The following is a 25,993-nucleotide window of genomic DNA, read 5'->3' as shown; positions in this document are numbered from 1 at the left end:
GGGAGGCACAGAGAACGTGACTTTACAGCACAACACATATAGGAAACTTCCTTTAAAATATGATTCGAGTTTCTCTTTCTTTAAAAGTCGTCAGCTCACCCATTGTGGCTTCCTCCTCTCTATTCCTTTCTTCTGCCTGTTCTCTTCAATCTTCTTATAAAATTGTCTTCCAAGTTTCTTCCTTGTTTTGGTCTCCTCTTAGCATTTTAATTCTCTTCCTTGCAAATTATCCTGCTTAACTCAACAAAGACCCTCTGTGTACTGCATACCCAAAGAATTCACTCTTCCTTGGAGACAAGAAGGGAGGTTTTGGCAATACATCATTTTAATATCTTTTCCCTCTGTCACACGGGCATAAAACACAACTGCAAGCAGGCAAGTGGAAGGGAGAAAAAGTTCTGACAGCGTAAATCGAGGGTGGGGTCTGCGTAGGCACATGTTTGCCGTAATATTTGGTGGAGTGAAAGATGAGTAACAGGGGCAGACTTGACATAAAACTGGGTTCAAAATGAGACCCAGTCACCTGTGCAAGAGGAGATCAGGCACTGCAAAAATAATTTCAGTCATACCAGGCACTGGCAGCAGGAGTACAGTTTAATAGGCAATAAACCTAGTGATAAAGCAGAACATGCCATAAATGTAGAGACAGGGTCACAACTGATCCCAGTGGCAATGAGACTGTCCACTTACTATTATCATAATGAAATTACCAGAGTCAGGCTACTTAAGAAGAAAGAGACATTTATTTAGCTCACAGTTTTGGAGGCTGAAAGTCCAAACAGCATAATGTAGGCTCTGGGGACGGCCTCTGGCAGAGGGCACGAGCGTGTGTAGCAGGAAGAAATCACATCTCAAATGATAACTCACAGAGTAGATGGAGCCAAGCACAGGCTTTTTATTGTTATTTATTTATTACTTGAGAGACAGAGAGGGAGAGAGCTCCCATCCACTGGTGCACTCTCCAAATGCACAAAATGACCAGGACTCGGCTGGGCAGAAGAAAAGAGCTGGCCACTCAATCAAGTTCTCCCACGTGGGTAGCAGAAACCCAACTACTTGAACCATCACCAGTGCCTCCTAGGACCTGCATTACCTGGAGTCAGGAGCAGAGGCACTCCAATAGGAGACATGGGCATCTTAACCAGTGTCTCGACGGCTAGACCAAATGTCCAGCTCTGGGCTCAAGCTTTTTTAAGGTCGCTCCCAAAAGAGCCATCTCAAACCCTCCTGAGAACAGTGCCCCCAGCAGGTCCTAAGCCCTCTTACTAGGTCCCCTGTTCTTAAAGGTCCTGCCACTCTGATATCACCACTGAGCCTCCAAGAGATGGACCCAGGAGGAGCAAACCACATCCAAACCAAGGCAGAGACTGCTTGTGAAAGTGGACAATAGATCGCCTGCCTAGAGTTGAGAGCTCAGGAAGCCAAGTAAGTGGTTCCTTATTCTTCATATTCTCCCCTCACACTTAAGAAAAATACGTTCTCCCTATGGATCAGTTTCCTATTGGTGCTGCCACAAATTACACCAGCTGAGCGGCTTGACGCACAACACAAATGTACTGTCTTGTAGTACTGTGGGCTAGAAGTCCAACTGGGTTCTGACTGAGCTAAAATCAAGGTGTCCTTCCCAAAGGCTCTGGGGAAGAACCTTTCCCTTGACTTTTCCAGCTTCTAGAGGCTACGACCTTCTTAGCTCCTGGTCCCTTTCTCCATCTCCAAAACCAGCAACAGCAGGTTGAATCCTCACATCACATGATACCCCTCTGACCTCTCTTCTGCCTTCCTCTTCCACATTTCAAGACCTTGTGATTCAACCGAGTCCACCCAGATAAGCCAAGCTACCCTCCCTATCAGGAGGCCAGCAAATCAGCAAACTTAATTCTATCTGCCACTGTAATTCCCCCTTGCCATCTAACATAACCAATTCAGGGGCTCTGAGGATTAGGAGGTGCACCTCTTTGGAAGGGGGCCTTCTTAGAACTGCCTCTCACATGGTGAGAAAAAACAAAGGTGGGTGCAGGGGAGGGGAGGGAGTGGCCATTCTTCCCTAGTGGCTCCTTGCCCAGGGCTGGAAAGGTTCTCAGCTTTTGCTTTCACAGATTCCACTGGGCCCACCTGGATAACTCAAGTTACCCTCCCTATCTCAAGGTTCTTCAAATTCATCATGTCAAAAAGACCCTTTTGCCATCTAAGGGAACACTGGCAAGTTCTGGAGAGGAGTGTGTGGACGTATTTGGGGGCTATTATTCTGCCTGCCACATTGTATATGCACTGGAATTTTCTGGCCTCTAGACTTGTCATTGACTGTAAAATTTCTAACTGGTGCTCTGCCAAAGCGCTTGCAGAGAATTCAGCTGTTGGATATGATTATTTCCATTTATATTGCAGAAGTCAAGATATCTCACTATTAGCTCCACAGACAGGAAAAATGTATGCATCTTTCCTCTTCTCTTAACTTGGAAATGAAGCAGGAATATGGCCCTGCTCCTGCTTGGAAGACAGAAGAGTTCAGTGTTAGCCCAGCTGGATCCCCAGCACTGCCTTTGTCATCAACACTTCTGCTCACCCCAGACCCCTGACAACTGTTCGTGTTGTTTCCATTCCTTTGCTTTTTTGCCCTTTTAAGAATTCCATGTAGGGGGGAGGGGGTCAGTGCTGTGGTGCAGCAAGCTAAGCTATTGCCTACAATGCTGGCAGTCTGTATCAGAGCACTGGTTTGAGTCCCAACTGCTCGGATTCCAATCCAGCTGCCTGCTAACATGCCTGGGAAAGCAGTGGAGGATGGCTCAAGTTGGGTCCCTGCTACCCACATGGGAGACCCAGATGGAGTTCCAGGCTCCTGGCTACAGCCTGGCTAGCCTCAGCAGTTGCAGCCCTTTGGGAGTGAACCACCAGCTGGAAGATTCAATCTCTCTCTCTCTCTTAAATAAATAAATCTTAAAAGAAAAGAAAAAAGCAAAGAATGCCATGTAAATAGAATCATACGGTATCCCCTCTTTTTCTCTGGTTTGTTCTCACCTAGAAAACACATGTGAAATCACCCATGTTATTGTATCTATCAACAGTTCTTCCTGGGGTAGGAATTTGGCACAACGGTTAAGACACCACTTGGGATCCCATGTCAAGGTCCCTGAGTTCAAGTTGCAGCTCTGCTCCCAACTCCAGCTTCCTGCTAATGCAGCAGGTGATGGCTCAGGTGCTTGGGTCCCGATCACCAATGCGGGAGGCTCAGATTGAGTTCTCAGCTCCCAGCTTTGGTTTAGCCCAATCCTAACTGTTGCAGGCTTTTAGGAAGTGAATTAGTGTATAGAAGATCTCTCTCTTTATCTCTTAATGTCCTCCCCAATCCCTTTTTCTCTCTCTGCCTTTCAAATGGGTGAAAATTAACACATTAGAAAAATTTTAAAGAACAATGGCTCCATTATTTTTTAATTTTTATTTATTTTTTAAAATATTTTATTTATTTATTTATTTGAGAGGTAGAGTCACAGACAGTGAGAGGGAGAGACACAGAGAGGTCTTCCATCCACTGGATCACTCCCCAAATGGCCGCAACAGCCAGAGCAAGTCAATCCGAAGCCAGGAGTCAGGAGCTTCTTCTGGGTCTCCCACGTGGGTACAGCGGCCCAAGGACTTGAGCCATCTTCTACTGCTTTCCCAAGCCACAGCAGAGAGATGGAGTGGAAGAGGAGCAGCCGAGACTCAAATCAGTGCCCATATGGGATGCCTGCATTGCTGCACCACAATGCCAGTCCTCAACCACTTTTAATTGGACTGTTTTTTTATTGTTATTTTGAAAGATCTTATATATTTGTCAGGTGGATGATTTGCAAATATTTTCTCCCAGTCTGCAATTTGTCTTTTCATTTTCTTAATCATGTCTTGCACAAAATGTTTTTAATTTGATGAATTCCAATTTATGAATTCTTACTTTTATGGATAATGCTTTTGGTGTTGTATATACAAAATCTGTCCGTCATTTAAGGTCAAAGGACTTTCTCCTATGTTTTCTTCCAGAATTTTTCTAGTTTTGCATTTTACACTTAAGTCTATGACCCACTTTGAGATGATTTTTGCAAAATGTTCAAAGTAACAGATGAGGTTCTTTCTTTTCTTTTTCATTTTCTGGCACATGGCTGTCATCTGTATCAACATCATTTATTGAAAAGCCTTTCCTCCGGGGCCGGCGCTTTGGCTCACTTGGTAAATCCTCTGCCTGCGGCACCGGGCACCGGCATCCCATATGGGCGCCGGGTTCTAGTCCCAGTTGCCCCTCTTCCAGTCCACCTCTCTGCTGTGGCCCGGGAAGGCAGTGGAGGATGGCCCAAGTGCTTGGGCCCTGCACCCGCATGGGAGACCAGGAGAAGCACCTGGCTCCTGGCTTCGGATCAGCGTAGCTCTAGCTGTAAGCAGCCATTTGGGGGTGAACCAACAGAAGGAAGACCTTTCTCTCTGTCTCTCTCTCTCACTGTCTGTAATTCTGTCAAATAAACAAATAAAAATCTAAAAAAAAAAGAAAGAAAAAGAAACTTTGGGAGTAATGTAGTAGTGATTGCCCACCAAAGTCTGCTCTCCCTTTAAAAAAAAAAAAAAAAAGCCTTTCCTCCATCCATTGGATTCTATTTCTTTTTTTTTTTTTAAGATTTATTTATTTATTTGAAAGGCAGAGTTACACAGAGAGAGAAGGAGAGGCAGAGAGAGAGAGAGAGAGAGAGAGGTAGGTCTTCCATCTGCTGGCTCACTCCCCAATTGGCTGCAACAGTTGGAGTTGCGCCGATCCGAAGCCAGGAGCTTCCTTTGGGTCTCCCACATGGGTGCAGGAGCCCAAGGACTTGGGCCATCTTCTACTGCCTTCCCAGGCCATAGCAGAGAGCTGGATAGGAAGTGGAGCAGCTGGGACTCAAACCGGCGCCATATGGGATGCCGGTACTGCAGGCGACAGCTTTACCTGCTACACCACAGCATTGGCCCCAAATCCAACTATTTGAGCCATCACTGCTGTTTTCCAGGGGTCTGCTCTAGCAGGAAGCTGGAGTCAGGAGCCACAGCCAAGAACGAACCCAGGCATTCCAACTGTGGGATGTGGGTGTCTTAACTGGTAGGCCAAATGCCCACTCCTGATAATTCTGCTCTTTAACCCAAAAACCTCCATCACTCAGGATGTGCCATCTTGAGCAAGTTATACAACTGCTCTTAACATCGGTATCCTCAGCTGTACAAAGAGGACAGCGGTGATACTCTCTGGAAGATTCACTGTGGGACTGCTGAGACAAGGCGCGCCAGGCATTGACATGAGCACTGCTCACTGGGTTTGTCCGGAGCTCCTCTTTCTTCCGGGTCGGCATCTCCTTCATTTGGGAGCAGTGTGTCTTAATCACTTGAAGTGCGTGGCTGCATTACAATTGTCAGTCATACCACCGTGTCCCACCTGGGACCCCAGGGAAAGGACAAGAGCAAACGCGGGCCAAGCACAGCCAGGCAGAGGCCTCTCACCGGGAGCTGGGGAAGCTTGGAGGACTGGTCCTCAGCGTTGCTCGTCCCTCTGTTCCCTTCCCTCTCCTCTGTGTACCTTTCCAGGAAGGAGTAAGCGCATTTCCTTAGCTTCAGCCTGAGGACTGGCCTTGGGATTTGCTTTGGAACAGAAGTGACAGAGGAACAGCTCTGTCTAGGACTTAAAAACCCATAGGATTGTTCTCGTCCCTGCTTCAAGGGAAGAAGAAGGGAAAATTTCCGCTTGAGTGAAGATTGAGCATTGATTAGACATCAACTCGACAATTTTAATTTCTGAATAGACGATGACATAGAGTTTTTATTATAAAAGAATGGGCCAGTAAGGTAAAGAAGAAAAGCCCAAGATTGAGATTCAACACAAAACAAGCAAGCAGACCCCTCCCACTAGACAGACTTTAAGGAGGTAATGTGGGATCATGCAGAATTGCATTTTTATTAGACTCTTAGTATCATGTTTATTCCAAAGCGCACGGTAAAACTGTTTTATTTGGTGCAGTGGTTAAGATGCCGTTTGCAATGCAGCATCAAAGTGCATATCACAGTGCCTGGGTTCCAGTCCTGGCTTTGCTTCTGCTTCCAGCTTCTGGCTATGCACACCCTGGGAAGTAGCAGGTAAAGCTCCTGGCTTCAGCCTGACCCAGCCAAGGCTGCTGTGAACATCTGGGAACTGAACCAGGAGAAGGAAGACCTGTGTCTGCCTGGCTTGCTTGCTTGCTCATGCTCTCTCTCTCTGCATTTCAAATAAATAGGTTTTTTTTAATTATTTGATCTTTAGAGACTCCTCAGGCTCTTCTTTCCACTTGGCCTTTTCCCATCTTAGACCCCTTTGATTTCTGGCACTGCTCTTGGGTGCATCCTTTCAACCCCAGAGTCAGATGCTCCAGGGGCTGCTTTGATATATGGAGAGAATTTAAGGAGTCAGCAGGAAACCATTTGAAGAACAGGAGAAAAGAGACAGAAGAAAACCATGTAGGCCTGACCCTAGTCTAGGCAACATGAGTTGGTGTGACTCTTGAAAGCCAGCATTGTCTACCAAGACCGGAAATTCGTATCGTACAGAGTGCTTTTGCCTGGCGTGTACTCTCTGCCCATCACCCAGTTGATGGCAGTAGGTAATCAGTGGAGGAGTCAGCATTTCAGAGTTTCACTCATGTCTGTCTCCAGGTGGAGACGTGACTCAAAAGAGCTCTGCTGATAAGCAGAGGACAAACAATTTGGGTCTAGGAAAAGCAGATAAGTCTCATAGCCATAGAGAAACCTCAGGAGCACACCCAAACCCTTGCAGGAGCAACACCAGACCACAGCATCACAGTTCCCGGGGAATGGTAACAACACATCATCTTCCATGTTTCCCAAACAATTCCTCCATGCCCCATGCCTAGGTACTCTGTTCAGCCATATGAATGGCCTTCTTCCACTTTTTGTTTGGTTTTGTCCTAGTACAGTCCTGTCTTTCTTAGTCCTTTGGGGGCTGCTATCACAAAATAGCACAGACTGATTAGCTTATAAACAACAGATATTTTCTTTCTCATAGTTCTGGAGGCCAGGAAGTCCAAGTTCAACACCTGTGGCAGATTCAGAATCTGCTGACGGCCTACTTTGTGGTTCATAGGTGTCACCTTCTAGCTGTGTCCTTGCATAGTGGAAGGGGCTGCAGGTGCACCTTGGGTGTCTTTTGTAAGGGCACAAATTCCAGCCAGGTGGGCTCTACCTTCATGACCTAATCACCCCAAAGGCCACACCTCTTACTCCCATCACATTCGTGATGAGGCTTCAACCTATGAATTTTGTTGGGACACAAGTTTTCAGGCCAGAGCACCTTCAATATTTAAAAATCTCATCTCAGCAAAGTTTCTCCAGAGTTTCCTCTCACAAGAGGTTGTTCAAACCTATTTCACTGTACTGTGATTTCACACAAATACCTCTGAGTTCATAGAGGGCTTGAGATCAGGATAATGTTTTATACACCTAATGCCTTATACAGTAGGTACTTAATATTTGCTGAAAGGAAGAAGGGAAGGAAAGAAGAAAACTGTTTGATATGGAAATCCTTTCAAGATATTTATTCACCTGAATTTTGTGGAAATGTTTATCCTCAAAATTATGTTAGGTAACACACCAAATATGAGAGTCATAGTTTATATGGCTATTTTGCATATCTTAATGACCCGGCCAGATGACTACGGAATAAACTACACAGAGCACTGATGTAGTTACATCAGACTAACATGACTTGATTCTCATCTGATTAATTGAGGTATGTTTACACTTAGGAAGGAAGGACTGGTCTAGGAAGAAAACACACCTGTTATCCAAGACATGGGCCATGTTATGTTACATCAGATTATTAAGTAGTGTTACAACATGCCCTTGGCTTTGGATTGTTCTGGATGTTCCCAAAGCAAAGAACAATATGTAGTCAATGTTCACTTCACTCAGGACAGAACAACCAAGGAAAACAAATGCAATACTCTAGCTACTAAAAACTGACCAGAAGAACATATTTTTATGAAGAAATGATGCAGATTGAGAGACAGCAAGGAGTAATGGGAGTGGCTATTTTGAAAAGTCACCATGTGTGCCCGTAAACCAGCTTCCTCCAGTTAGGCATATTATTAGTTTGCACTCCTGTGAATAATATTTCCATTACCATTTTCACATAGCATGATAATAAAGTTGAAACGCACTTCCCCTTCAGTTGGTCATGACAACAACATTGTAAGTCAATCATTAGTTTTGTTTACAACCTTAAAGAGGTTAGGCACCAAAATAATGACCCAGGCCCAACTGCTGGAGATGTCTCCCGAGGCAGACTGCCTTAGATTTCAGCAACTCAGATCCACCTTCCATGTACCTCTCCCCTCTGCCACCCCAGCCCTGGGCCCTAAGTAACAGGCTCAAAAGACCCAGGTCTTAATTGTTCTGTGCGGGATTATCTCCAAAACACTACTGAAAAAAACAGGTAAATGAGAAAGCTGCCCTAGGAGTTCTTTAACAGCACAAAAGAAATGATCTTGTCAACAACATCCCTCACTAACTAAACGAATTGGCCAACAACACTTGACTCATGTTTTGACACCTACCCTAAAAGTAAGGCAAGTCCCCTCAAAGGCTAATGAGTGAGAAACCAGTGCACCCAAGCTTAGCAAATACAAAGCTTTTGATGGGAGCCTTCTCACCTACTTTGGAAGTAGGTGGTGTTTGAGGACACCTGAATCTATATGGAGATAAAAAGCAAACTGAGATTCAGAGGCAAATGCATAAGCAAACTTCCTAGGGCCCTCTGTGCTTCTCTCATTGTAAAAATGGGTGAAAATGGTCTGCATCCTTTGAAGAAAGGTTTCTCAACTCAAAATACCTTACGGTGGTTGTAGTTTTCACTAAAAAGTGGTCAGCAAACACCGTGAAGTGGCACCTGGTATGTCTCTTCTTACCAAACCAGCTCATAAAGTGGTAACTGTTCTGTCCTTTTTGTTTCAGGAGACACTGAGGAGCAGAGAAGTAAAGAGATGTGTCTAGAGTCATTCTGAATACAGCTGGAGCCCTATTCTGTTGTGGTTTTTAAGTTCTGCTTTTTTATTTTCATTTGAAAGGCGGAGAGAAACACAAAGACAGAGAGATTTTCTTCCATCTGCTGATCATTTTCCAAATGCCCACAACAGCCAGAGCTGGGCCAGGTCCAAGCCAGGAGTGCAGAACTCCATACAAGATTCCCATACATGTGGCAGGGACCCAGCTCTGCAACCATCAAACAGCCACCTCCCAGTGCGTGCATTACTAGGAAGCTGGAATCAGGAACAGAGCTGGGATTCAAAGCCAGGGACTCCAATATAGGATGTGAGTGTTCCAAGAGGTGTCTTAACTGCTATGCCAAACACTCACCCTGTTTGGTTTTTAATGAAACAATTATTAAAGATATTGGAGTATCATTTTTCAACAAATGGCTAGTCATTGATGGCCAGAAATATGTAATCCCCATAAGGTCTTCCAGTCTGGCAGAGAGTGAAAGGGAATAAGGCAGGATTGAGTGTCACACTGAAGCCATGGACCTTGTTATTGAGATTATTTATAAGAATAATAGGACAACCTCAAAACGCAGGCTGAGAGTCAGCAAAGCCTGAATTTGAGCCCTTGCTCAGTTGCCTGCTGTGACCTTGAATAACAATCCAAGCTCAGTTTCCTGGTTGATAAAGCTACTTCTCGGAATTTTCGTCAGGATTAAAAGAATAATGTAGATAAGCGGTTTTGCGCACACCAATGCTCCATAGATGTTGACTATGTTATTATTTATTTAACTGGAGAGAGAAAGAAAGAGAGAGAACATCTGCTTATCCAACTGCATTCTTTGGTTTGGTTTTTGTGCAGACTGTAGCAAAGCACAACCCAGGAACTTCAGGGAGACAGAATTTAAAAACGAATTGTTATCATTTTTGATATTTCTTCTCATTTGAAACAGGAGATAATCCATATGCCACTGTGAAAACTGAGCTGTAGCAAAAATACAGAAGTTTGCAACAAGTAATCCAGGTAACAGCCTAATGTAAGTCATTTGCCTTCTGGTGTAAATTTTCCAAGTTGGGGGTGGGGGGTGGGTCAGGACAAATGAGATGTAATTGTGAACAAGAATTTTTCAAGTAATACTGGGTACATCTGCAATTCTTTGTGCAAAGGGGGAAGGGCTGAAGGCCACTGCCTCAAGAGACCTTGAATTGGTAGCTAGGACAAGGTTTCTAGTAACCTGTCCAAGCCAGGCTTGCAAAGAACTTTAGAACTGCCAGCCCACGTTTAAGGAAACAAAGCGAATGGGATAGTAAGTCTGCAGGCTAGTTCAGAGGAGAGCTCTCCTGGAAGCTAAGGTTTCCCCTTAGGACAACATAGAACAGGAAGGTAGAATTCCAAAACAGAGGCAGATGGTTCCTCGTGGCTGCAGCAAGGTAGATATCCATAGACCATGGGATCTGAGAAGTACACTCATGAAGAAACAGTGAGAGTTAAAGCACTCAAGTTTGTAACATCCAAGCATAACTACATCATCATATTTTTATAACCTACATAAATAATAATTAAATTTCTTCTCATCTAAAAGGTATGGCATTACCTGCCCAGCTGCAAAATGAAAAGTTCACTATGCAAGCCAGTCACTCCTGAATGTGATTACATGAACCTTAGAGTAATTTAATAACTTAGATTTTTTTTCCTCCTTTAGAAACTTTCATTGTTGGAAATTATCTTTCCTTGGCAAGTTACTCCAAGGTATATTTTTAATGTTATTTACAGTTGCTATCCAGTAAAGGATACATTTCAAATGTATCTTGATTAGACAATCACAGGTAACAAAAGTTCCTTTCCTTGGAAATGCCCGCAGGAGCTCAGAAAATAGAATGGCTTCACTTTACTGTAACACTGATCCACCTTTCCTGTTCCAGCTTTCCCCTGCTTTTTAAGGCACAAAGAGCGCCCATCATCTCAATCTCCTTAGCTTTCAGGCCAGTTGACAATAGTAGAATGCAAATTACTCAATAACTACAAATTTAAAGAACCGCTGCACAATGGAGTTTAGCCGAGGTGTCCTGGGAAAAAAAACAAAATCAGTGACCCTGTGCAAGATGTGTCATCTCCTCATTCAGTCTTCCCTCACTCTCTGTCCCCACCTGCCAAGCCAACACTATCTCTTAGAACCCCTTCCCAACAGCCCCCTCCCGGAATCTGTCCTTGCAGAGCCACCAATTGTACAGAATCAGCCCCTCGCTCAAAAATCCTCAAGGACTTCAGTATCAGTTAAGATTTGCATTTGGCAGCTAGAAACAGAGCCCAGAAATAATAGTGGCTCCAACAAGATAAACGTTTATTTTTCTTTTCTGTAAAGGAATTCGGGAGATAAGCGGTACAGAGCTGGCATCGCCTATAGTTGCTGTATCTTTCTGCTGCACAATGCACCTTCTATCCTCAGCAACAAAGAATGCATCTCAAGTTACATCCATCTTATCCACCTTGTAGGCAGCTGGAAGGGGACAGACAGGCAGGTGTCAAACTTCTTTTCAAATGCCTTGGGGCCTAACACAGCCCAATCTACTTCATAAGAGCTCCTTCAATCATTTCAGGTACAAGATGAATTAATTCTGTAGCAGTACCCAAATAAGACAATTTCTCACTCGCAAAACTTCGGTTAATGTCAGCATCTTAGAAGCTACAGCATATCATGTGAAACTGTTAACACTCTGCTCTAAAACGTCTACACAACTGACTTGCCACAGTGCCTGAAATTCCCAGAGTGAGAGAGATGTGTTCTGTAAGAGTAAAAGGCAGGGGCCGGCGCTGTGGTATAGCCGGTAAAAGCCACAGCCTGCAGTGCCAGCATCCCATCTGGGTGCAGGTTCAAGTTCCAGCTGTTCCACTTCTGATCCAGCTCTCCTTGCACCCATGTGGGAAACCTGGAAGATGCTCCTGGCTCCTGGCTTGGGATCGGCACAGCTCTGGCCATTGCGGTCATCTGGGGAGTGAACAGCAGATGGAAAACCTTTCTCTCTCTCTACTCTCTCTTTCTCTCACTACCTCTGCCTCTCTGTAACTCTGCCTTTAAAATAAATAAATCTTAAAAAAAAAAAAAAATAGAGTAAAGGCTGCTGGACTGATACTGTGGTGTAGCGGGTTAGGCTGCCATCTGCAGCACCAGTATCCCATATGGGAGCAGGTTCAATTCCCTGCTGCTCCACTTCCAACCCAGCTCCCTGCTAATGTTCCTGGGAAAACAGCGGAGTTTGGCCCAAGTGCTTGGGCCCTGCACCCATGTGGAAATCTCCTGGCTCCTGGCTTTAGTCTGCCCCAGCTCCGGCCATTGCAGCTATCTGGGGAGTGAACCAGTGGATGGAGTATCTCTTTTTGTCTCTCCCTCTCTCTGTAACTCTTCTTTTCACATAAAACAAATATTTTTTTTTTATTTTTTTTTATTTTTGACAGGCAGAGTGGACAGTGAGAGAGAGAGACAGAGAGAAAGGTCTTCCTTTGCCGTTGGTTCACCCTCCAATGGCCGCCGCTGCAGCCGGCGCACCGCGCTGATCCGATGGCAGGAGCCAGGATCCAGGTGCTTTTCCTGGTCTCCCATGGGGTGCAGGGCCCAAGCACCTGGGCCATCCTCCACTGCACTCCCTGGCCATAGCAGAGAGCTGGCCTGGAAGAGGGGCAACCGGGACAGAATCCGGCGCCCCGACCGGGACTAGAACCCGGTGTGCCGGCGCCGCAAGGTGGAGGATTAGCCTATTGAGCCACGGCGCCGGCTCCACATAAAACAAATATTTTAAAAATACAAAATAAAAGAGTAAAAGGCTGTATCTCCAGGAAAAGGCACTGTATTTTGCTGTGGAAGAGAGAAGAGTTACAATAAGTACAAGGGTCCTTCTGAAAGATTCTCAAAGATGGAATTAAAAGATGAGTTCTAGAGGTTGGTGCAGTGGCTCAGCGGGTTAAAGCCCTGGCCTGAAGCGCCGGCATCCCATATGGGCGCCAGTTCTAGTCCTGGCTGCTCCTCTTCCGATCCAGCTCTCTACTGTAGCCTGGGATAGCAGTAGAAGATGGCTCAAGTCCTTGGGCACCTGTACCCACGTGGGAGACCAGGAAGAAGCTCCTGGCTCCTGGCTTCGGATCGGCACAGCTCTGGCCATTGCGGCCATCCAGGGAGTGAACCAGTGGATGGAAGACCTCTCTCTCTGTCTCTACCTCTCTTTGTAACTCTTTCAAATAAATACAATAAATCTTAAAAAAAAAAAAGAGTTCTATTGTGGTGTGAAAAAAAGGTTGAAATTCATTCATAGTTTTTTCATAAAATGCATTTTCTGTCAACTTTTAGAAGACACCACATAGGTATGGGTTCCAAAGTTTTTGCATCAAAATAAATTTGTCCTTTTAAAAATTGTTTTATTAATTTAAAACATAGAGAGATCTTCTATCTACTGGTTGACATCTCAAATGCCCCCAAGAGCCAGGGCTAGGAACACTGAAGCCAGGAGCCAAGAACTCCATCCAGGTCTCCCACACAGATGTGGAGGGGACTCAGCTACTTGAGCCACTCCTGCTGCCTTCCAGGTTGCGAATTAGCAGGAAGCTGGAATCAGAAACGAAGCCAGAATTTGAACCAAGGGACTCCAATGGTGATGCAGGCTTCCCCAGCAGCATGTTAACCCCTGCACCAACCTTTTAGTTCCATTTTCCACAAACTTGTTTACATATCCTCATATAAGGCAACTTTTGACATACACACAAAAAATAGTTAATACTATCGAGTAACACAGAAATACCAAGATTAATAACCACTTCAGAGAAAGATAAAGGGTTTATAGACAGTTTTTGGAAGATTTTTGAGTCTAGCCCTTTGTTAATACCCTAAGAAGGCCCAAACAGAAAAAGGAAGTTTAGCAAGATAGGAAAAGCTACCCATGGCTGGTTGAAATAGCAGCACAGATAGGCCTGGCTGTGGAGGGATGGAGGCCTTGGACATGAACATGACTGACATACAGCAAGAGGAGCAGAAAGTACAAGTGAAAGAAATCCCTCTCCTACACAGCGCAGTCCAAGAACAGTGACAGTGTGAGGCCCATATGGGCGCCAGTACAAGTCTTGGCTCCTCCACTTCCAATCCAGCTCCCTACTAATGCGCCTGGAAAAGCAGCAGAAGAGGGTTCAAGTGCTGGGCCCCTATACCTATGTAGGAGACCACCCAGATGGAGTTCTAGATTCCTGGCTTCCGTCTGGCCCATCCCCAGTCATTGCACCCATTGGGGAGTGAAACAGTGGATGGAAGATCTCTCTCCACCCCCCCTCCCCTCCCTCTGCCTTCCTCCCTCCCTCTCTATAACTCTGCCTTTCAAATATATAAATAAATCTGAAAAAAAAAAAAAAAAAGATGTGGGAGTTCTGGCTTCCTGTCCTTTCTCAGTCACTCCCTAGGCCGGTGACCTTGGACAACTGTCAGCCTCTGGGCCCAGTTTTCTCAAAACAGAGGTTCGGACATTAACAGCACCAAGACAGTCACTACTTGATACAAACAGCTGGTGCTTTGGATCCAACATGGGAAGACAGAAAATGAGTACCACAAATAAAATAAATCTAAAAAAAAAAAAAAAAAAAAAAAAAGGCCGGCGCTGTGGCTCACCTGGTTAATCCTCCACCTGCGGTGCTGGCATCCCATATGGGTGCTGGGTTCTAGTCCAGGTTGCTCCTCTTCCAGTCCAGCTCTCTGCTGTGGCCCGGGAGGGCAGTGGAGGATGGCCCAGGTGCTTGGGCGCCTGTACCTGTGTGGGAGACCAGGAAGAAGCACCTGACTCCTGGCTTCAGATCGACGTAGCTCCAGCCGTAGCGGCCATTTGGGGGGTGAACCAACGAAAAGAAGATCTTTCTCTCTGTCTCTCTCACTAACTCTGTCAAAAAAAAGAGTGCCACTGTGGGGCAGGGGAGAAGACCAAATAGTCTACAATAAAAATATAATTATAAAATCGCACACATGCACACACACAGCTGTTACCTTAGGCAAGCCTTGTTCTAAGTTTTTCACGAATACTAATTCCCCGCCCCCCAGGGAAAGGTGTTTTTTAAGATTGTGAAGAAAGGAGAAACAAGGGGGTAGAATGAAGGTGTGTAGGGTGCCTGGTCCAGGGCTGGCACATGCAGGCACGTAGTAGGCACTCATTATCACTGCTGTTGTGGCAAAGGAATGGTCTCCAGGACACAGAGTGCTTTCCCTTCCTAAATCAGGGCTTCCTTCTCCCTCTCCGCTATTGTGCACCCACGTTCCCACGGCTGAACAAACCCATCCGCGGCATCCCTAGAGACCAGAGCTCTTCTCAGGTGATCGCAGCCACCCCGGGCCCCAGCCTGGATGTGCCGCTGAGGGTGTGCCACAGATAAGCCCTTAGGTCCCCCTTCTCACTTTCTCTCAGCGGCACTCTCTTTGGAGTGAAGAGTGGTTTTATTTTGCTTTGCTGGAGGGGGGATGGAGGAGAGGTGAACGGCAGGAAAGGGAAAAGGAAAGAAAGAAGATAAGATAGATGGGGGAGTTATTTCAGGTCTGGGTTTTGAGATTTAGAGCTATTACTTTCAAGAAATATGAAGGCCTAACACTTTTCCCAAGGATTCAAACAGGCAGTGGGTATTTGGCATAGCAGGCACTTCTTGGGAGCACAAAGCAGGGTGCCTGGGTGTGAGTCCCAACTCTGCAGCCCATGTGGAAGACCTAGACTTCTGGCTTTGATCTGACCCTGCCCCAAGATACCTCTCTTACCTCTCTCTGTCTCTCAAGATACCTTTCTTACCTCTGTCTCTCTTGCTGTCCCGCTCTCTCTCACTTTCACTCTCACTCTCTGTCCCTCCCTAACTCTGCCTTTCAAATAAATCTTTAAAGAAAAAAAAAAAAAAAAAACAAAGATTGAACAGCAACTACTGTGCGTGGGCTGGGAATTATAGGTCTCTTAGATTAGCTCCAAAGAAGCCTGAATTAATAGCTAAAGACATAAACAATTGCTAAGAACTATAAAAGCTTGAGAGGCAGTTCACGCACCGGGTCCAGCATCTAGTCCCGCCGCCAGCCAACTCTAGGTCATTATACCAAGCCAGCCAGCAGAGGTCTCTCTTTTACTAATCTTCAATCTTCAAAACACCAACGAACACCCCTCCTGATTATTTGCTCCCATTATCCCTCTTTTGAAGTCTCCTTGCAAAGCCAAATAAATAACGAAACATTTGGCCACAGTACCTGAGAACACTTAAACCGGTTACTCGGGGAAAATGAAAGGAAACAGCACAGCGCTATGTCAAGGCTGTGATTCAGGATCCGCCTCTGAGTTTCCCTCTGCTTAGATCTTCACAGCGATTTCACAGACTCTCAAACGGCACAAGCCACCGACCCATCGTGACCATGAAAAGGAAGCTCCAGCTAAAACCAGTAGCTGGGTGGAGGAGGGGTGGTGGCGTCCACTGCTTCAGACCTGGGATTCGGCAGACTGACAGCAGGCATCGCTCTTGTTCGCACGTCCTCCTTCAAAGACACGACACAGAAGCGACTGTCTGACCTAGTGGCTACCCCGCCAGTCAGGATACCCACGTCCCAAATTAGAGAATGCCTGGGTGCAGACCCTGGGAAGAAGCAACAATGGTTCAAGTAACTGGGTTTCTGCCACCCGCGTGAGAGACCTGGATTAGGTTCCTGGCTCCTAACGCTGGTCCAAGAATTTGGGGAGTGAATCAGCAGGTCAGAGTTTTCTGTCTCTCCTCTCTCACCTCCCCTCTCCCCATCCCTCAGCTTTAAATAAATATTTAAAAAAAAAAAAAACTTGAATTGTACCACTTGGGGTCAACATCTGTCCTCATGGTTCAAGCACTTCACATTCCATCCTCCTCACCTAATGCAGAGAGTAAGTTTCTTTAAAATTTGTATTGTATGCGTTTCACAGTGTCATAGCAACATAATGTACGTCAAAGTGGAAGACATTTTCATGCAAAACTTCTGAAATCCATGCATAGCTTTTCCAGAATGTGCATGTTCCACACACTTTCTGAAGACCCCTCTTTACATGAATTTTAAGAGGTTTTTTGTGCTCAAATAAGTTATCGTTTAATTCTGTTTTCCACAAACTATTTTTTTTTTTTTTTGACAGGCAGAGTGGACAGTGAGAGAGAGAGAGACAGAGAGAAAGGTCTTCCTTTTGCCGTTGGTTCACCCTCCAATGGCCGCCACGGCTGGCGCGCTGCGGCCGGCGCACCGCGCTGATCCAAAGGCAGGAGCCAGGTGCCCCTCCTGGTCTCCCATGCGGCTGCAGGGCCCAAGCACTTGGGCCATCCTCCACTGCACTCCCTGGCCACAGCAGAGAGCTGGCCTGGAAGAGGGGCAACCGGGACAGAATCCGGCGCCCTGACCAGGACTAGAACCCGGTGTGCCAGCGCCACAAGGCGGAAGATTAGCCTAGTGAGCCACAGCGCCAGCCCACAAACTATTTTAAAGTTTACTTCTTTTTTATTTGTTTGAAAAGCAGCGAGGGATGGGGGAGAGAGGAGGAGAGAATCTTCCATCTGCTGGCTCACTCCACAAATGCCCACAACTGCTGGGGCTGGGCCGGGCCAAAGCCAAGAGCCAGGACCTCCACCCAGGTATCTCAAGTGGGTGGCAGGAACCTACATCACTTGAGCCACCGCTGCTGCACATTAGCAGCTGGCTCAGAAACGGAGACGGAACACCACCCCAGGCCCTCCCATGTGCAATGTGGGTGTCCGAAGTGGCAGCTTAACTGACTGCCACACGACACCTGTCACTTCCACAAACTTTATGAAGTGCCCTGTATAAAAATGAAAGCCTGAACTTTCCTTCCCACAGCCTATTGAAATGATCCTTCCACAAGAATGAGGCTTTTAACTAGAATTAGTTAAAGTGAAGAAGGAACCGAATTTAATTGGTGGTGATCAAGTTATTCTCTTAAATGATCCAATGGCTTCCCATTGCTCTTAGAGTAAAGCCCAGAATTCCTTACTGTGGCTTATAAAGTCCATCACCCCAACCACAGCACACATTCCTTCTGCTGCTGTTGGTTCACTGTATTCCAGGAACAAACACTTTTTTTTTCTTTTCATTTTGAAATCAGAGAAACAGATTTTCCATCTGCTGATTCACTGTCCACAACAGCCAAGACTGGACCAGGCCAGGCCCAGGAGCCAGGAACGCAATCCAGGTCTCCTGTGTGAGTGGAAGAAACTCAACTCCTTGAGCCATCACCTGCTGTTTCCCAGGCGCACACTAGCAGGAAGCTGGACTCAGAAGGGGAGCCATGACAGGAACCCAGGCACTGCAATAAGGGCTGCAGTCGTCCCAAGCAGTGCCTTGCCCACTGTGCTAATTGCCCATCCACCCAACACCCCCAAGCACTTTCTTTCAAATTCTTCCCTGGCTTGCTACCTTGGACCAGCTCTGCCCAGAACACTCTCCTTCCCCTTTCCAGCTACTTAACTTCTGCTCAGCCTCCAGTCCCCAGCTTGAAGTGCGTTTGCTTGGGAGAGATTTCTTCACCCTCACCCCCAGGTTAGACTTCCTGTTTCCCCCTCTCCCGGCATCCTGCAAGCAGCTACCGGAACACGAAGGAAGGCATCACTGCCGGGCTGATGGATTCTTACAGGCCCTTTGCTTTTTGGTGAGCAAAAGCTGACCTGGGGACAGAGCTTGGGTTTCAGGCCCTGCTCACTCCCCAGCTGTGCAACTCTGTGTGGGGCTCAAGGTGCCAGAGCCTGAAGCCAAGCTCTGAGGTCCTTTCACAGCACCTGTCCTTCAGCACTGTTGTCTGAATTCCAACAGCTCTGCCTCCTCCAACAGACTGTGGCTCCACCATTTGTCCTGTTGAGGACAACAGCCTGGCCCTTAGGGCTCCCTGAGTGTGCGTGCAAACAACGAAGCAGTGTTTGGCACCACTAAGCAAACATTCAGTTACACAGTCACATGCTGTTTTCTAGTAAGATAATAAACGTTCTCGGTTCATCCGACACGACCGTAGTAGTATCGTCTTCCTCTGACTTCAGTGAGTATGTGGTTTGTGGCCAAAAATTAGGAATCTAGTCCCTTGGAAAATCACTCGATCCTCAGGGGTGGAATGCACAATCTTGATGAGGTAGCAGGAATCGCCGTGTCGGAAGCCATAAGAAACCTGTACCTCATCCTGTGGAACCTCCTCCACTCCACAGGAAATTAAGAATAGGAATTTTCTTATTTGTAAATGGAAAGACCGGATGAAGTGGTACCCTACACCCAATAGCCTGAGCTTCTAAGATTTGTTTCAAGTTCCCCCTTGAAACTAACTTGAAATTGAAAATGACCACCCCAGCCTTGTGTCCCAAGTAACCAAGTTAGGGCAGGGAGTTGGCTTGCTGAATTCCCACACTGCTTCCCTGCATGTGCCAAGGACAAAGAGGAGAGAATGTGAGTTTTGGGTAGTTACCAGTGAAAGACGGGAAAGCTTCGATTTTCCATGGTTGGTTAAGATATCCCTGGGTTAAGTCGGGTGATACTTATACCTCACTTATGTGTCCTGGATGCCTAACTATATACATAAGCACACACACACACACACTCCTCATAACTCATCTGTGGATTTAATGGTTCTAAAAATGGCCTTGCACCATGCTGAGAAGAGACGTCTTAGACGTTGGGACTGGCACTGTGGCATAGCAGGTAAAGCTGCCACCTGCAGTGTCGGCATCCCATGTGGGTGCTGGTTCAAGTCTGGCTCAGATCCAGCTCTCTGTTATGGTCTGGGAAAGCAATGGAAGATGGCCCAAGTGCTTGGGCCCTGCACCTGAGTAGGAGACCCAGAAGAAGCTCCTGGCTTCGGATTGGCCCAGCTCCAGCTGTTGCAGCCATTTGAGAAGTGAACCAGCAAATGGAAGACCTCTCTTCTCTCTCTCTCTCTCTCTCTCTCTCTCTCTCTCTCTCTCTCTCTGCCTCTCTGTAACTCTGCCTTTCAAATAAGTAAATCTTAAAAAAAAAAAAAAAAAAAAACACGTTAAAGGTGAAGAGAAAATTCTGGCTCTGATTACAGATTTGTTAAAATCCACAGCAGGAGTAGGCATTTGGCCTAGCGATTAAGACAGCAATTAGGACGCCTGCACCCTACATCAGAGGGCCTGGGTTCAACTCCCGGCTCCACTCCTGATTCCAGCTTCCTGCAGACTCTGAGGCAGCAGGAGATGGTTTAAGGAGTTTATCCCCACCACCTGTGTGAGAGGCCCGGATGGAGTTCCCAGCTCCTGGCTTCAGGCTGGCCTAGTGCTGGCCGTTACAGGCATTTCGGGAGGGAACCAGGAGGTGGGAGCTCTGTCTGTCTCCCCTTCTGTCTCTCTTTCTCTCTGCCTCTGGAGTAAATCTTTTAAAAATCAATTGTAAAAAATGCAATCAATACATAAATGTTTGAGAGAAAGTGTCTTTGCAATCAGAAATAGGAAACTTTAACATGAAAGATAACCTTCCAGGAAAATATTATGTGTATGGGCATATTTTTATTTTTCACAAAAAATATTTTTTATTTTAGGCTTATTTTATTATATGTTTTTATATTATTTTTATATTTCATTTTTCACAAAAATGCTTTCACACCATAAATATTGTCTGTGTTTGCTTTTCACCTTAAAATCTTACAGTTAATTTTTCCTATTAATTAATTTTTCCTATTAATGCTTAGGGTGTTTTAATGGCTGCAATCTGTGTAGTTCCTGAATATTATAAAGAGTTCAATAAAATTATTCATTCTAGAATCCTCTGTCTGAGGGGCTTTTATTTGGTTGTTTGCTTCCTTTAAAAGCTAATGTGTAACGTTATAATGATTATTCTGATAACAAAGCTTTGGTCATGAATCTGATTATTTCCCAAAAGTAAATTTGTAGACAGGAATTGTGCAATCATAGACTACACATTTTAAACCCCAGTATATAAAATACAAAATGCTTGTGTGTGTGTGCAGGTGTGTGTGCAGGTGTTGGAGGAATTTAACATTTTTTCCAAATATTTAACCATACTCTAACACCATTCATTGCATAGTATAGTCTCTACTGATTAGACTTTTCACACTTACCATGTAAGGTAATAATTACATTAAAAGGCAATAGAGGAATGGCTGGTGCAGTGTTTAAAATGCCACTTGAGACACCTGTAACCCATATGGCAGTGCCTGCGTTTGTGCCCTGGCTCCCCTTCCAATCCAGCTTCCTGCTAATGCACACCCTGGGAGGTGGCAGGTGATAAGTTCAGGTAGAGGAATCCCCACCACCTATGTAGGAGACCTGGATAGAGTTCCTAGCTCTGAGCTTTGGCCTGGCCTAGCCCTGGCTGACGTGGGGCATTTGGGGAGTGAATCATTGGATGCATGATCTCATTTTTTCCCCGCTCCTTTCAAGTAAATAGAAATACATAAATAAAAATTAAGAAAAAGAAATAATAATGGTTATCCATGTGTTTTGTGATGCTCACTGTACTTCCATTTAACTAAACTTACAGCTTCTCTATATAGTTTATATCCCAATAGTCTCAAACTACAATTGAGCATATTTTGTATTTTAAGGGCCTTTATTATTTTTCATTTTCTGAAGACCGTGTTCATAGCCTTTGCTTATTTTTTCTGTTGACTTGCTAGCTTTTTAAACTGATTTGTGTAAGCTCTTTCTTTATTAGGAAAATTAAGCATTTGATGGATGGGATGCAAACGCCTTTCTCAGTTTGCCACTGTCTCTGTAAGCAGGTCTGTCACAAATACATCTATACCAGGTCTTTTCAGAAATCATCAAAAACAGCCCTTAACTCAACAAATGCCTTATTTTTAATTTTTTTAAAATTGTGATGAAATATATATAACATTAAATTTATGATTTTAACTGTGGGGTTTTTGCAGTGTATTAATTCTGTTTATGAAACGTCATTTTAAAACATTGATTTTCTTAAGGATAATAGCAGTGGTAATTAAAAATGATGAAACAGGTGGGTATTTGGCCCAGCAGTTGGGACACTGGTGTCCCCCATCAGCTGGCCTGGGTTCCAGTTCCATTCCTGGACAGTAGCGGTAGCTCAAGTGATTGGGTTCCTATCACCCACATGAGGGACCTGGATTCAGTTTGGAGTTCCCAGTTCCCCACAGTTGGGGTCATTGCAGGCATTTAGGGAGTGAATGAGCAGAGGGAATTTCTCTTTCTCTGCATCTCTAAAATAAATAAATTTATGGAATTAAAAAAAAAAAAAAACAAGATTTCATGTGAATGTCATTTGAAAGTCTTATTTTAAAAAATATATATATATATATACATTTGGAGAAAAACTGCATCTGCACTGAACATACACAGACTTTTTTTCTTGTCATTATTTCCTAAACAGTACAGTGTAACAACTACTTACAAAGCCTTTACTTTGTATGAGGCACTATCCAGAGATGCTTTCAAGTATACAGGAGGATGCCTGTAGATTATACCCAAATACCATGACAATTTATAGAAGGCACTTGAGCACCCGAGGGTTCTGTCATCTGAGGGGCCCTGAACTCAATCCCCCGCAGACACCAAGGCACAACTGTGTGGGTTGTGGTCACTGTGAAAGGCCAATTAAGACCCGGATGCAGTGCTGACTTTACCAGCATGACACTGAAATCAGAAGGATACAGAGATCAGCAAGGCCTCTGTGCAAGGGTGACATGCAAATTCCTGAAGCACTCCATATTTTCACTTCTAATACAGTTCTTGATAAAATGCTATAATGCAATGTTACTTTTGTTCATAGCTGCTAATTTTTCTGCCAAAAGCATTCTAGCTTTTACCATATTTTAAAAGCTTTTTAAAAATCTGTTTAGCAAAGTTTTTTATCAGGTAATTTTAGTCAGTTTCTTGCTTTGTTCTACCTAATGGTCTGTTTAACTAGATGCACCAAGATAGAGCTATTAAAATTAAACCTAAAGTTAAGTTATAGACTTAAAAGCATTATTGTGTTAAGCATTAAACTTGGAAATTAAGATGTACAGAACAGGTTTTTCTTTAAAAAGCTTACAGCATGATTTTCCTGCTAAATGTTAAGTTAAATTTACTTGTACTTAGAACTCTTTATAATGTTAAAATTACAAAAAAAGAGAATTGGATGTTTCCATTAATTGCATTGTTTATTTATTTATTTATAAACATATAATGGTTATTATTTATTGTATACCAGATGACATGCTAAGCACTGCACATGCATTAATAACTCTACAAGAGCTATAAACATGCTTATTCCACTTTTTAAAATTTTAATTAATTTATTTTTATTTGGAAAGTGGGGAGACAGAAACATATCTCCTCCATTGGTTCACTCCCCAAACGCCTGCAGTAGCCAAGGCTGGGGCAGGACAAAGCCAGGAGCTCTGAACCCAAACAGGAAAATTACGCATTTATCATATGGTTTGCAAACATTTTTCCTAGTTTGCCATTGTCTTTGCACATGGGTGTGCAAGTTATTCATTTATTGCCACAATAAATTTATACTAGGTCCTTTCAGAAATCATTAGAAATGATACTAACAAATGCTTTACTTAAAAAAAAAAAAACTTTCTTTTATTGTGGTAAAATATGGTAGGTGGTAGGGACCCAACTACTTGAGCCATCACCTGCTGCCTCCCAGGGTCTGCATTAGCAGAAAGCTGGAATCAGGAGTAGAGCCGGGACTGGAACCAGGGTCTCCCATATAGAATGCAGGAATCTCAACTGATATCTCCACTGCTAGGCCAAATGCTTGCCCAAGTTCCTCTTTTTTATAAACAAAGAAGTAAACACTTCAAATAAAAGGTGAAATAGTGTGCAAAAGGCAGTAGTTAAATAACTGGAACACAAACTTGAGCAATCTGATTCCAGAGCCTGAAGTTAATCACTAAGCCAGGGGCAGGTGTTGTGTTGCAGCTGGTTAAGCCGCCACTGGCAACACCAGTATCCCATGTGAGCAGCATTGGAGTCCCAGCTGCTCCACTTCTGATCCAGCACCCTGCTGAGGCACCTGGGAAAGCAACAGGTGATGGGCTGAGCTCCTGTCACCATGTGGGACACCCAGATGGAGTTCCAGGCTCAGCCCTGAGTGTTGTGGCCACTTGGGGAATGAACCAGCAGAAGGAAGATGTCCCTCTCCCTCTCCCTCTCCCTCTCTTTTTTTCCTTGTAATTCTGCCTTTCAAATAAAGAGTAAATCTTTTTAAAAAAGAAAAAAAAAAAAACACTATGCCACGGTCTGACACAAGATGAGACCCAGGGCACCAAGTGAGGTTCTTTTAGATAGAACTTGGACAAACTGTAAACACTGTCAATCACTGTGTATTTATTTAGTTTTAAATTGTGGTTAAAAGGGCCAGCACTGTGGCATAGTGGGTAAAGCCACTGCCTGCAGTGCCAGCTCGAGTTCCAGCTGCTAAACTTCTGATCCAGCTCTCTGCTGTGGCCTGGGAAGGCAGTAGAAGATGGCTCAAATGCTTGGGCCCCTGCACCCATGTGGGAGACCCGGAAGAAGCTCCTGGCTTCGGATCGGCCTAGCTCTAGCCATTGCAGCTATTTGGGGAATGAACCAACAGATGGAAGATCTCTCTTGTCTCTGCCTCTGCCTTTCAAATAAATAATTCTTTTTTAAAAATTGTGGCTACAGACACAAAAATTTACCTTTTAAATATTTATTTATTTGAAACACATTTATAGGGAGAAAGGGGGGGAGAGAGAGAGAATCTTCCATCTATTGTTCATTCCCCAGATGACTGCAACAGCCGAGGCTGGGCCAGATAGAAGCCAGGAGCCAGGAGCTCCATCCAGGTGCAGGGGCACAAGCACTTGAGCGATCTTCTGCTGCTTTCCCAGGAGCATTAGCAGGGAGCTGGATGAGAAGTAGAGAAGCCAGGACTTGAACCAGCGCCCAGGTGGGATGTTAGCATCCCAGGCGACGGCTTAACATGCTATGCCACAATGTCTGCAAAATTTACCATTCTGAGCATGTTTAAATGCCCAGCTCGATGGCACGAAGAGCTTTCACACTACCGTGCAGCTATTGCCACCGTGTCATTTTCTTTTGACTTTGCTTATAGCAGGTTTGGCCATGCAGAACACTTTCAACTCATCACATTTATCAACATACTACATCTTATGAAATGAGTATTTTGTATTATACCTAGAAAGACCTTCCGCACTCTGAGATTTTGTTTTTCAAATCTTCTGATGTTTCTCTGGTGTCTACAGTTTCATTTTTATCTACTTCACTGTCTTTAAGTCTTTAGGAATGTACTCTGGTGTAGTATGCAAGATAAAGCAGCCGCTTTATTATTGTTTTTAATTCCAACAGGAATTATATCTTAAAATTCTTTATAAGTTTATTTGAAAGGCAAAGAGGGAGGGAAATGGGGTGGGGAGAGAAATGTTCCCATATACTTGTTCACTCCGCAAATGTCCACAATAGTGAAAAACCAGTCCAAGTTGCCCACCTGCTGCCTTCCAGGATCTACTTCTGCAGGAAGCTGAAATTGGGAAGGGAGCCAGGACACATACCCAGGTACTCCAATATGAACACCGGCATCTTAACCCAGGGCCTACCTGCCCCGGGAATTATGGTTAGAACAAGACAAATTTATTTTAAGTATATATGGGTGGAAAAAGCAAAGCAGAAAAAGCCAAGGAAAATTCTGAAAAGAAAAGCAAAGGGACCCCCTGGGGTATGGAAGACTAGTCCTACCAACAATTACAACAAACCCTGAATGCACAGTGTTTAAAATAATAGGGTCCTGAGTGCAAGCTTGGTAGAACATCAAAACGAAATGGGATGACCAGACCCCACTTTGGGGCAGGCCAACTGGCCAAGCAGTTATGACGTGCACATCCGACACCAGCATGCCTAGGTTCAATGACTGGCTCCAGCTTCTGACTCTAGCTCCCTGATAATGCACACCCCGGGAGGCGGCAGTAATGGCTCAAGTAACAGGGTCCCCGCCACTCAC

At 44.8% G+C, this 25,993-nt stretch overlaps 2 non-coding genes across 5 annotated transcripts in view; one reads left to right on the top strand and one right to left on the bottom strand.

The window, feature by feature from the left end:
- Nucleotides 1–25,993, bottom strand: part of LOC100354429 (uncharacterized) — a 57,228-nt gene that overhangs the window by 27,117 nt on the left and 4,118 nt on the right. Inside the window, exons 2-3 of one of the 4 annotated variants that reach the window (XR_016213500.1) lie at nucleotides 16,250–24,882; nucleotides 14,654–14,792 (exon numbers count right to left, since the gene is read on the bottom strand). This is a non-coding gene — a transcript (uncharacterized LOC100354429). The other 3 variants (XR_016213501.1, XR_016213499.1, XR_016213498.1) reach the window with 3 other exon arrangements.
- Nucleotides 22,629–22,730, top strand: LOC127492203 (U6 spliceosomal RNA). Its single transcript, XR_007921363.2, has one exon. It is a non-coding gene; the product is annotated as a U6 spliceosomal RNA (small nuclear RNA).

Source organism: Oryctolagus cuniculus, chromosome 9 (genome assembly GCF_051225735.1).
Source record: "Oryctolagus cuniculus isolate XC-2025 breed Fujian yellow rabbit chromosome 9, ASM5122573v1, whole genome shotgun sequence".
Taxonomy (NCBI): Eukaryota; Metazoa; Chordata; class Mammalia; order Lagomorpha; family Leporidae; genus Oryctolagus; species Oryctolagus cuniculus.
Note: the sequence above shows the minus strand (reverse complement) of the source record. Positions and strands in the feature narration are given on the sequence as shown.